Raw genomic sequence first — 12,815 nt, 5'->3', positions numbered from 1 at the left:
CTGTTATCTATGAATACTTTTTTTGAAAACTTCCAGGAAATTCAACATTGTAAGGAATTTTTGAACTGATCTCATTACCCTGGCCCTCAAACAGTTGCCATATCTGCTCATTTAGTAGGTGCCAAGCCCTACATTAGGTGATATAAGTGTCATCAATACTTACAAATCCGAGCAATGTTTCCTATTTTACAAATGAGGAAAAGAGGCTTAGACTGGAGGATCTACCCAGAGACTATCGGCAGCTGAAAGTTATATCAAAGATCCACTTGCATTTGTTTTCAAAACACAGGCTTGTATTGCATACCTGGTCCAAAATACAGCAAAGGGTAGCTTGTTTAAGCACACACTTAAGAAGCATATGACTAATTATAAAGCTACAACTTCCCATAAAATAACCAGAAACAAACTCTACAGGAGACAATCTATTTGTGACATACACAGAGACAGAGCAGGACTTTCAAAGGCTTAAAACAACTAAGCAAAACTCAGAATTGTAAAGAAGCCATCTCTCCCCCAAATTAATGTATAAATTAAATGCAATTCTAACAAAATCCCAATAGGATCTTCTTTGAGACTTTGAAAAAACATTCTAAAGAATAAACATTCAGGACCTGCCATGAAAATTCCAAAAATGAATAGTAATGAGATATACAATGTGTGGTGCTGGCACAGAAATGCCCAGGGCTCCAATGACCATGGCAGAGTCCAGAAGTATATATGGATATTTAGAAGCTAATAAAAGTAGCATTTTATATCATTGGGCATAAGATAAATTATTCAAGAATGATCATGAAAACTAGCTAGCCATTTGGAAAAAATAAATAGAACTGGATCCCAGCCTCATTCTTTATACTGAGTTAAACTCCAGAGGGTTCAACAATTTAAATCTAAAAATTAGAACTATAAAAGTAATAGGGGAAAAGAGATGAAAATTTTTATTATCTAGGGAAAAAGGCAGTCTTTTTTCTCATGAGTCAAAGGCCAGAAATGGAAAAGGGGAGAGCTGATAAATTTCATCTCATAAAAAATATAAAAACCCCTGGTAAATATTTTTTAAAAGGGAATAAACTGATAAAATTGTTGGCAACAACTACGACTTCTTAAGTTAGTATCACTAATCTAAAAAGAGAATTTATAAAATAATTTTTCTTTATATTTCCCAACAGTTGTTTTGATTATTTTATAATGAGTATATATATTTTCTCTATTAAGAAAAATAATAAAGCTGCTTTTATTTTTAAAAAGAAGTCTTTATTTACTCATACCTATTTTTCTAGCATATATAACTTTTAATATTTTAAAGAACCAACCAATAACTCTAGATCATGTCATTGCAGCCCTAGCCAAGGGAAATCTAAAAATTGGATGTGCTCAAGAATCACCCAGGAAGGTTTTATTGCTGTTTTCAGTGGTACCTCTACCACTGAATGAATTTCTCTTTAAGATTTAGCAGGCTGGGTAAAATGAGTCAGAAGAAGAAAGACAAATACCAGAAGATTTCACTCATGTGGAATATAAAGAGAAAAAACACACACAAAGGAACAGACAAAACTAAACCAAAACAAACTTTTAAAAATCTGACTATAGAATTAAGGCTAGTGGGGAGCGGTAGGAAGAGGGTGGGAGTAAGGAGCAAGGGGTGTGGGGAGAGGGCCCAAAGGAGGACTGTGGGTGCTGTGGTGTGTGCTGTGTAGTAACATACATCTGAAAAGATGAGAAGGAAAAGAGGAAAAGAGGCTAAGGCTTAGGCTATCCTCCTAAGTTATATATGGTGTTGTAAACCAACATGACCTCAATAAAAAATAATACAATTTTTAAAAATAAAATGAAATTTAGCAAGCATTGTATGTCACAACTGCTAACCTCTCTTTGAAAAGTACTGTAGTACCCTATCCAACCATAAAACATTTTCACCTACGAAAAAATAGGCCAGAAGACTATCACTGAATCAACCAGGAGATACAGAAATACCCAGTAGTTCTTAAAGTAGCAACATTGGCCACTAAAGAATTGCTTTCGGTCCCAAAACTTTAGAGACACTCTGCAACCTGATATTAAAAATGTTGGTGCCAAGTTAAACTACTTATATAGGGTTTATCCTCAAGATTTCTTACATTTCATGCCAGAAAAACAACATTATGGTTTGACCGTGAGTTCTCAGCAGCCCTATGTTGTGAAGTATGAGGGTGGTTGCCACAGTTAAATAACTCTTTCAGGAATTCAGTCTTCTGTGCACAGTCTGAGCTCCTCTTACTGAAGATGCCACATTGTTTCTAAGGTAGAAAAAAAATTCTGATTCTTTATGGGAACTTTCCTGCTTCATCCTGACAATCTGATTGGACTGTCCTTTGCACATTCCTATTGGATCTTCTTTCTCTCCTTAGTTTTCACTTCAGTTAGGAGCTTCACAGCTCTGAGACACTAGTACAGTTCACAGGTATGTGTCACTTATTCAAAGATATCTCGTTGGATTAGAAATTCAAGATTTCAAGTCAACTGATTCTAAATACAGTCTACTCTGAGAGATCTTCCTATACTTGAGTTTTTCAAAAGACATGAAGAGCTCAGAAATTGATCATTTTTTTTCTATTTTTTTTTTCTTTTTTCAACTTTTAGTAATAAGAAGTTAGGTCCCATCACTTACATGTATAGGCTTTCAGTCATTTCTCTTTACATACATAGGTATTATACTAGAGTTTTAAAATTCTATTGCCTTTTATTATTCATCTAACATTTGGGTCATTTCTTTCATTCTTCTCTGCTAGTTATTTGATCAGTTCTTACTGAGCACCCAAATAGGGTCCGTTACTTTGCTAGATCATAAGCACAAAAGAATTTCTGGACACTTATTCTGAGTGGTGTAACTTCATTCTTTCCCAAGCTGCCCTAGAAGAACCCAAAATCACGACATAGCTGCAGTGTATCAACTATACAATGACTGCAAAGTTGCCAGTTAATTAGTCTCAATCTTGATAAATAGCCATGAAGAAAGCTAGGGACCAGTCAAGGATGAACAGCTAGCATTACTTCTATGTGGTGCTCATGGCACCTTTAGCCCTCCTGACCTTCACTGGTATAGAAATATGTAAGTTTTATGATACCCAACAATATCCAGGACATGTTCTACCACTTGCTCTACTTCATACCAGCTGAGGGACCACACTTTCACAATAACCATTCTTCTAAAACCATCTTGACTCTCCTCCTTGAATCTAAAAAGTGGGTCATTAACAAAAGACTCTGCTGTCCTGTGCAAGGATTGAATGTACCCAGAGTTCTGACAATGACTAGGGACTGGCACCTGCCCCTCCAAGCAATCAGAATTCTCTCTTCATATTCTCAACAACATTGTGCTGCCATTTAATTTTTAAGAAAATTTAAAATTTGTTCTCAGTGCCCAGGACTTGCTCAACACCAAATTTGGTTGAGTCAGGAGACCCCTTCAAGGTTGTTGCCATGGATTCAACATAAAAGATAACCTCATAGGAAGCTATTTTGGAAATCCCCACTATCAGTGTAGGGCAGATAATTTGATTTTGTGAGGTTTCCATATCTCTTGTTTTTATTTGCAAAATTTAAGACTCTTAACAGTAGGGCTGGCAAGACATCCTTCTTCAATAATTCAATGTTGGTAAATACCAATAAGGTGGTGAAATCCCTCATCTGAGGCAAGTTACCAGTCCCAAAAGATGTTACTATGGCACATGGCTGCTCCTCTGGGCTGTCTGCTTGTGTTTATTTTGTTTGTTCCAGGGTATCCTCAAAGACAACTTAGAAAACCCTGATTCTAAAAATTGGGGGAATTACATAAAGTTCATTTGGAGGACAGCTCAGATTTAAATCCATTCCCTCATTCTGGCAGGATGGGCACATGAAAAGGATAATAATTCTCTGAGTACTAGCGTCAGTTTCAAGAGAGTTCTCTAATCAATAGACCACAAATTTCTCTCCATTCCATCTTTAGACATTACTTCTGTCAAAATGTCTCCCTCTGCCACAAATAAGACATGGATAGCATGCTTATCAAATCCAACAAAACGAACCCCAAGAAACAGGACTCTGGCCATCCAACTTCACAATATACTTCTAGAAACCATTTAAGCAGTGGTTCAACTTTCAGTGAAGATAGGATATAGTTGCATATGAAGAGTAACTATCAAAAGATGTGTGTTGTCCGCTATTGTTTTGTATTCTTCATTTTTATTACTATTATTTTCTCCAAAATGTGTATGTAGCCTTTGAGACCATGATAAGTGACCATGGCAATTAGTGTCAGCAAATTATAACCACTCACTGGCTGCCATCTTAGAAGATGAGACACCACACAGTGTTCCTTGGCACATAGACTAGAAGACAAAGTCCTTGCAGGCAAGTTCAAGTCCTGCAACTCAACAGAATTTTAGAATTTCAGAGCTTATGAAAATATTATAAATCATCTAGCCTCTATATCCCATTTCACAAATGAGGTACTTTAAGCTTTAGGATTTCCATGACTTCAGAATGCCCCACTACAATTCCTATACAGAGCCTGAGTAAGAACAACTCCACCTCTGTAGCTCACCCACTCTGAGGTCCAGGACGCCGGACTCAATGCCACCTCACAAGTAGGCCATGCTTTACCACATAACCCCTGTGAGCCATTCACACCTGCATTCCCACAAAGCTTACCCCTTTATTGTGGTTTCCTCCGCCTAGAAGACCTTCCTTGTTGGTCTGGAAACCAATCTCTAATCATCTTCCAAGACTCAGCTCAAATATCAGACTTTGGGGAAAGTATTCACTCCATCAGAGTGAGTTGCTCATTGTTCACTCTGTTGGTATTATGTGAATTTTCAGGCTGGTTTACATCTATCTGTCTCTCCCACTGTATGCTGCTGGCAGCAAGGATTAAATGTTGGCCATCTTTTAATCCCAGCTTCAGGCAAAACAAGTATATTATGGACAATAAAAAGTCAAATTAAACAAGCAAATAAAAACAATAATACTTTTTTAAAAATTAGGACTGGCCCATTCCTTAAGTCTTCGAAAGCCACAGAGATAAAAAGACAAATTTTTTGCATTCAAGGGGCTTATAATCCAGAGAAGTCATTTGCAACTTCTCAACAAATATGTGCTGAGTGATTAATTAATGTGGCCCAATTCCAGCTCTCCCATGTTGATGGGCTATTACCAAAACTCAACTGACCACAGCCTGTTCTGTGAAGCAATCACTTTTTATCTTGACTTACACGACTTCCTACTTTGTCGTCTGACTTCCATACTTCCCTGTATTTATCACAGCCCCCAGTGCTGGGCTCTCACCATAAAGTCATGCAGAGAACTTAGGGGAAAATTCACTCACACACGTTAGAGTGTCTTCCACGCTAAAATGCTGTGCTGGTCTGGAGTGGGGGACACTGCAACACACACTGTTAGTTAAAGAATAAGGCAGTACGATCATTCTGTGGTAACCTGGCAATATACATCAACATTTTAAATGTGCATCTCTTTGTCCCAGCATTTTCACTGCTAAAATTTATCCTACGAACAAACTCTGCAAATGAATAAGGATATTCATTGCAGTGATGACTGAAAAAGCATAGTTTTTACTTGTTGCATCCTGAAATATCCTGAAATTCCATGCGATCCCAGGAAAGGATGCAACAGATTTAAATGTACTGAGAAAATGTTCACACGTTATTAATTCAAAATACAAAGCATTGAAGAGTAATGATTGGTATTAGCCCATTTCTATGAATAAAAAAAAGACACATATCCGTGTATATGTACAAAAATTACTAAAAGAACATATGAATAATAACAGATTATAATAGCGGATGGCATAGAAGAGAAATAGGGATGGAAGAATTTTTTTTTATTTTATGTACTTCTGCAGTGTTCGAGTTCTATTTCTGTTCAATATGTTACCTTTATGATCCCTAAAAGTGTCTTCCATCTTCGTATCACCTTCATGTGTGATCTATTTTGGTTTTGCCAACTAGGTTTTCTTAGGACCAAGGTTATTTATTTCATATTAACACTCTCAAATTCATATGCATCTCCCAAACTTAGTCTCCCCAAACCACTTTTTTCCTTTAAGTATGACCTTTCCAAGGTTTTCAGTTTATTGTTAACCAGAGGAAGGCATCAGTACATGGACGCCCAATCCAGGTACTAAATTACAAAAAGTGCACTTGGGGGAAAAAAATGCTAACTCAATTGTGTCAATTAAAATACCAACAAACATTAGCAGTGCCAGAGTGTCAAGATGCAGGAGGTCAAAGACCAAGGCAGTCTGCACAGGCAGTTGCAGAGGGACTTAACTGGGGCAGTTCTGGTTGTGCCATTAGGACCAGGAGCACTCCAATCTCAATGAAAGTGCGTAAGATACCACCATTATCCGCGGATCATTGCCACGATAGACCCAAACAACTCCAGTCTATCGTGTCAATGTGTATTTGGGGAGTCTTTAACACACGGATCATTGGCAAGCTGCGCCATAAAAGCCCTGTAGGAGCTGCGTCCGTGTGTAGAGCCTATGCACACCCGGGGACTCCCCCATGCCTGGATCATTTGCAGCGCATCGTATCAATGCATACTCCGGGAGCCCTTACTCTGCAGCCCCAGCATGCTGAGGAACGAAGTACACCAAAAATACTTATGAAATAGTTGTTACAGTGCATACACAGTATTCACTCTTCTAAATGGCATGTCAGCAAGTTTAGTGTGTGACAAATAACTCCTAAAAGGCACAAAGCACTCCTAGAGGCCCAACTTCACACATGGACAGTTGGTCCATGGAACTGTGGCACCACTGTGGTGGGAGTGCAGGTCTTTCTTACAGGGAACAAAGGGAATGGACCAGTCAACCCATGCAATCCAAGCCACTGCCTCTACCCAGTGTGGTCAAGGTTCTCAATATAATCCCAGGTAGTTCCTAATTACTTTCCCAGGTGTCTGATGCTGAAGAGCCAAGAACCTTCCCTCACTCACTGGCCTTTTCCAAAGTTAAGGCAGAGTAAGGTGAGAGGGTTGAGCAAAGCTCCTGAGGTGTAAACTTCTAACCAGTACTGTCCAGTAGAAACACAACATGAGCCCCATAGGTCACTCGAAATGTTCTCTTACCCATATTTTAAGGTTCAAAGAGATTTTTAATAAGATATTTTACTTCACCCAACATATCCAAAATTTGGGCCTCCCCGGTGGCGCAGCGGTTGAGCGCTGGGTTGCAAAGCTGCCCGCAGCCTCTGCAGCGCCAGTTCGATCCCCGGCTGCTCCCCGGCCACCGGAGGAGGGTCCCACATGGCGAGCAGACCTCTCCTGCCGCCCGCTGCTCCCCTCAGCAGTGTACTTCGGTCCTTCTGCCTGCTCTGCTCCCCGCTCTGGCTCTGGTGAATTCTCTCACGCTCCCGTGCTTCTGACTGTACCCAGTGCTTGTATAAATAAATAAATAAATCTAAATAAATAAAGTCTAGAGGCTTAATTATAAAAAAAATCCAAAATTTTATCCTTTCAATATCTAATCAATGTTTTTAAATAAGACAGTTGACATTCTTTGTTTTCATCAGTCAGATGTGGACTAGCACATTGAAGCGCTCAACAGCCACATGTGGCCAGGGGCTGCCCCAGTGCACCCCACTGCACGGGGCGCGGGAGGGGGGTCCGGCGGCGTAGAGTTCTCTGTCCTAAGCACCTGCATCGCAGAGCAGCGCGTCTGGTTTTCTCGCCAGGGCTGCACCTGCTCAGCGGCCTTTTCTCAGCAGCCTGAGGGGGTGGATACGTTTGGGGTCTGGGAATCATAAAAATGACCACAACTATGCATCACCAAGGGCGGAGAGCTATTTAGGCCCAGGGGATAACATCGGCATTAGATACTCTTTCTTGATGGCGAGGAAGAGGAAGGCGAGGGACTGCCGGGGAGGAGAGAGGCCACGCTAGGTGTGAGGGTGCTGGCCTCACTGCGACTGACACCCCCCCAGATGTGCGTCAGCGAGGCAGCGGGCCCTGCGCATCGGGTTTGCGGGGTCACCGCAGGCAGCCCGGGAAGGGGCGCTGGCATCTGAAGCCGCGTCTTCCCAGACACACAAAGGGGAGGAGGGGCAGAGACAAAGACGCGGGGGATGAGCGAGAGAGGCCGGGCGAGGGGCGGAGGCGGGGAGCGGGGAGCGAGGTGGGGGAGCCGGGCAGACAAAGCGCCCGCGGCTGTCAGGAGCAAACGGGGCGCCGCGCTCATCCGGGGATTTGCAGGACGGCCGGGGGGCGGGGGCGGGGGGCCGGGCGCACACGGCAGGTCTATTTGAATATCAGGCTCTGCCACACTCGGGGCTCCGCTGACAACTTCATTACCTCCGTGTATAAAAATGACTGCCGGCGAATGCAAATGGCTTGCCCGTCTCAGCCGCTGCCTCCGCTCTGCCGCGGGCTGCGCGCGGGTGGAGACCCCGGAGCCGCCGCCGCGCGCCCTGGAGAGGACCCCGCGCAGCGCCCGCGCCTCCCCGCGCGCCCCCCCCTCCCGGCCGCTCTCTGCCTCTCCGCCCCGGGCGGGTGGGGTTTGAGCAGGACCCCGGGCGGGGCGGCTGAGGTCTGCTTATCTGAGACTGGCGCCTGTGTGCTATGCAAGTGCCCTGCCTTTTAACCGCCCTCTAATGCATGTCCAGAAATGCCCGGAAAGTAGAACACCCTAGGTAGGATTCGTAACCTTGAACGCAGACGGCAGGGTTTGGGCCTCATTGGGCCCCGAACCCACCATGGTGATTAAGGGCAAAAGCATCTCGATCGCCCCCGTTTTCGCCTATGAGCAAGCAGGTGAGGGGTGATGCTGCTTCCTCCTCCCCAGCCTTGGGGTCCAGCTGCCAACCAGGACACTGGTGCATCACAGTGCAGCAATCCCTCCCAAACCCCAGGCCTCACCCGCCCATCCAGATGGGATTGGAGGCAGGACTGCAGAAGGAACAGTCCTTGTGGAGAAGCTCTCCCTTTGGCATAAAAAGAGGGGAGCACTCACTCTCAGGCTTTGTGACTGCTCCACTTACTACATACGGACACCTCCAGGGCAGAAACTAGATCATCTTTATTAATAATAACAAGAGCAGCAACAGTGATAGTAAACTGAGGGCTTATTAATGCACAAGGCATAATAACAGCTGTGCCAATTGTTTTACTTAGGTTACTTTTGTCCCAACAACCTAATGCTCCCCTGGAAATCTAGCCTGGCAAGCTTTCCAAGCGGAGGGTGACCCAGGTAGGAAGGGGTAAGGGTGATGAGAAAGCAGGCCCACCCCCCTCCAGGGCCTGCTCTTGCAACCTGTCTGCCAGCATTTCTTTTCTGGACCGTTCTGGGCTCACGCTGCTGTCGTGTCATTCTAACTTCTCCCCCAAGTCACTCCTCTCTCTCACTTGCGCTCCAAGGGTAAATTATAAAGCAGTCTAACTTGTTATGCTCAACCCCCTTCCCTTTCCAAAGATTGGCTCAGAAAAAGTGCAGGTGAGCAGTCCGGGCCAATGTCAAGCCAGGGGACATCTGCGGGGGTTTGTGGGAAATGCTTCCTTTTCTATTACTAACATCTCTTTTTAACTGGGAAGCAATTCCCATTTCTTTTGCTGGGTGATATCTTAGCTCAGTGTGTTTTTTGATGGCCTCTGATTGCCTGGTAACCAGGAAGTGTTATAGGACAGGGAGAGGGGCAGGACCACCCTGTTAGAGGAGTCCGCCAGCAAGCCCCTTTTTGCAGAGATCTGTGGGATTTAATAGACTTAGTATGAAGGCTTATGTTTAAGGAAGCCATATTCTAGTTCTGTCTCTACCAGCAGTGAAATCATGCTGCCTTATAAACATTCAGGATTATATTGAAGATTAATTCCTTTTTTGAAAAAAGAAAATGTACATAAAGTAAACAAGTGAGAAACTCCAGAAATTTGGTCACGTCTTTTCCCATATATCAACATAAGTAAAATGAGAAAAGGAACTGAACCCAGCCCTGCTCTTAAAATGACACCTCACACTTCCTATTTCTCTTCCTTGCACTCACCTCCAAACTTACTCAACCTCAAGGCACTAAGCAGCTTTTCCTCAACTCTTTTCCATCAAATTAGATCATTGCCTACCCAGGCATCTCTAGGTATCTGAGCCTGACTATTGTTTGCTGGCCTTCCTCATCTCTCTAGAGAAGTTGCCTCTTGTTCTGAACATCATGGAAAACAATGGATGTGTAACCAGTCACTTACTAGTTTCCCTTGACAACTGCTTTAAAACACAGAATCCAACTTAGAATGGAAAATTGATTTTCATTGTTTTATTAAAGTCATGTATACTTTTTTTTAAATTTTTTTTATAGAGGCATGTTTTATTTATTTATTTTTATTTGTTTGTTTGTTTGTTTGTTTTTATTTATACAAGCACTGGGCATAGTCAGAAGCGCGGGAGGGTGAGAGAATTCACCAGAGCCAGAGCGGGGAGCAGAGCAGGCAGAAGGACCGAAGTACACTGCTGAGGGGAGCAGCGGGCGGCAGGAGAGGTCTGGGCGCCATGTGGGACCCTCCTCCGGTGGCCGGGGAGCAGCCCGGGATCCAACCAGTGCTGCAGAGGCTGCGGGCAGCTTCGCAACCCAGCGCTCAACCGCTGCGCCACTGGGGAGGCCCCATGTATACCTTTTATTAAAATATGTCCCGAAAACTATATAAAATATTGACTATATGCTGTAACAATTCATCCAGAATCAATACATGGTAACCATGTTTCCCACCACCAAGGAAAGGAAGGTCAAGCCCCTTAGTAAAGCATTCGAGAAACTCCACAATCTGCACTAACCAGCTCTAGCCTTATCTGTCTACTATTATCTACTCAAGTCATACTGCTGCATTTCCTCTCCTGCGAATAAACTTTAGAATGCCGGCTGGCCACAATGTCTAGGGAACCCGTCTCCAACTGTTCAAACACCACTAATCCTTCCAGGTCTAGAGTAAATACCAGCTTTTCAAGGAAACCTTTTCCATTCCTCTCATCTGGTGATTCCTCTCATATGGTGACACAAAATATTGAGTTATTTTCCATTTGTTCTTAGCAATATTTAATGTAAATTTTATGTTCATATGATACCCAGTATTCTTAAAATAATGCATATTTTCATAGTTGGAGAACTTAAATGTTATCATAAAAACAAATAAAATGGGTGATAAGAATGTTAGTGGAATGTATAAACCTCACAAAGTTTCTTATGCCTTTTGGTTTTGTAACTTTGATGTAATAGGAAATCTGTCTTGATTAATTTAAACAAGAAAAATATAACATGTCATGGAGGAAGCCTCAGGAAAGCAGGTGCTGAAATTGGTTAATTCAATAATGATTAAGGTCAAGGACCCAGGTTATTCTCACCTTTTCATTTGCCGGTCTCAGCTTGCTGACCTTGTCCTTAGCTGGTTCTCTTCAAGGTCTCAGCATGGCTGCATGGCTTAAAGTTCAGCAAAGGGGGAAAACAAGGAACTGTTTTTACCTTAGATTTCATCTTACAAGAAGGAAAATATACCAGAAGACCCCCTCAGAAGATCTCTTCTCTTATTTCATTGGTCAGAACAGGATCACATGTCTATCACTGGCAAGTGAGATGAGATTATCATCATTGATGACTAATCAGGATTTAGCCAAGAGAGGACATGAAAGTGATAAGACAAGCAAAAGCTGGATTTTAGCCAGTTTTCTAGTCACTTCTTCCTCCATGCAAACCATAGAAAATGCTTTTTGGCTTAAAAAAATAAATAATTTGGGCCTCCTCTGGTGATGCAGGCCGTTTAGAGCGGCGCTGTGAAGCTGACGGTAGCCTCTGCAGCACCCGTTCGATCCTGGCCAGTAGGCTAGGGTCCCACATGATGCGGCAGACCCCTCTGACTCACCCACTGCTCCCCTCAGCAGTGTATTTCTTCAGTCTGCCTGTTCTGTTCCCCAATCTGTCTCTGGTGAATCCTCTCACCCTCCTGCACATCTGGCCTGTACCCTGGTTCTTGTATCATGAATAAATAAATCTTTAAATAAATAAATAATTACTTTTTCTCAAGAATCTAGATTTTGGGAGGTAGGGAAGGATGATTCCCAAAGAACAAGGACTGTTGACAACTAGAAGTATCTCTCTACAACGTATGATATTTATTTGAAAGTTAAAAATAGTCACACTTAGGGCCTCCCCAGTGGCGCAGCGATTGAGCGCTGGGTTACGAAGCTGCCCTCAGCCTCCGCGGCGCTGGTTCGATCCCTGGCTGCTCCCGGCCACCTGAGGAGAGTCCCACATGGTGCGCAGACCTCTCCTGCCGCCCACTGCTCCCCTCAGCAGTGTACTTTGGTCCTTCTGCCTGCTCTGCTCCCCGCTCTGGCTCTGGTGAATTCTCTCACCCTCCCGCGCTACTGACTGTACCCAGTGCCTATATAAATAAATAAATAAATCTTTAAAAACAAACAAACAAAAAAAAAAAATAGTCACACTTAGATTATTCTTATATTGGTTCTTTCTATAAAATGTGTATTTGAAAAAATACTATAATTGAGTCACACTGAAATGGCTGAATTCAACCCATATTTTTCTTAGGGGGTGTAAAATCATGTTTTCTCTTTTGATTTCCTAAATAATAAACCATATTTTGGACTATACACAAAGGTTTACCTTTAACAAAATTAGTGCTTAACTGAATTAAGTCATTTTGCCTAATTTCTTTAGTTTGTAAACATCTAAGAATTCAGGTCAGGTGGACAGTAAACAATTCCATTTATTTAGCAAATGATTTCTTAGCAGGATTATTCCCCATCAAGATATTACTCTCTTGAAAACCTATGAATCACAAAATCTTTTGAA

This window comes from Talpa europaea (genome assembly GCF_964194135.1).
Source record: "Talpa europaea genome assembly, chromosome: 3".
Taxonomy (NCBI): domain Eukaryota; kingdom Metazoa; phylum Chordata; class Mammalia; order Eulipotyphla; family Talpidae; genus Talpa; species Talpa europaea.
The sequence above is the reverse complement of the archived record's forward strand: the minus strand, read 5'-3'. Positions refer to the sequence as shown.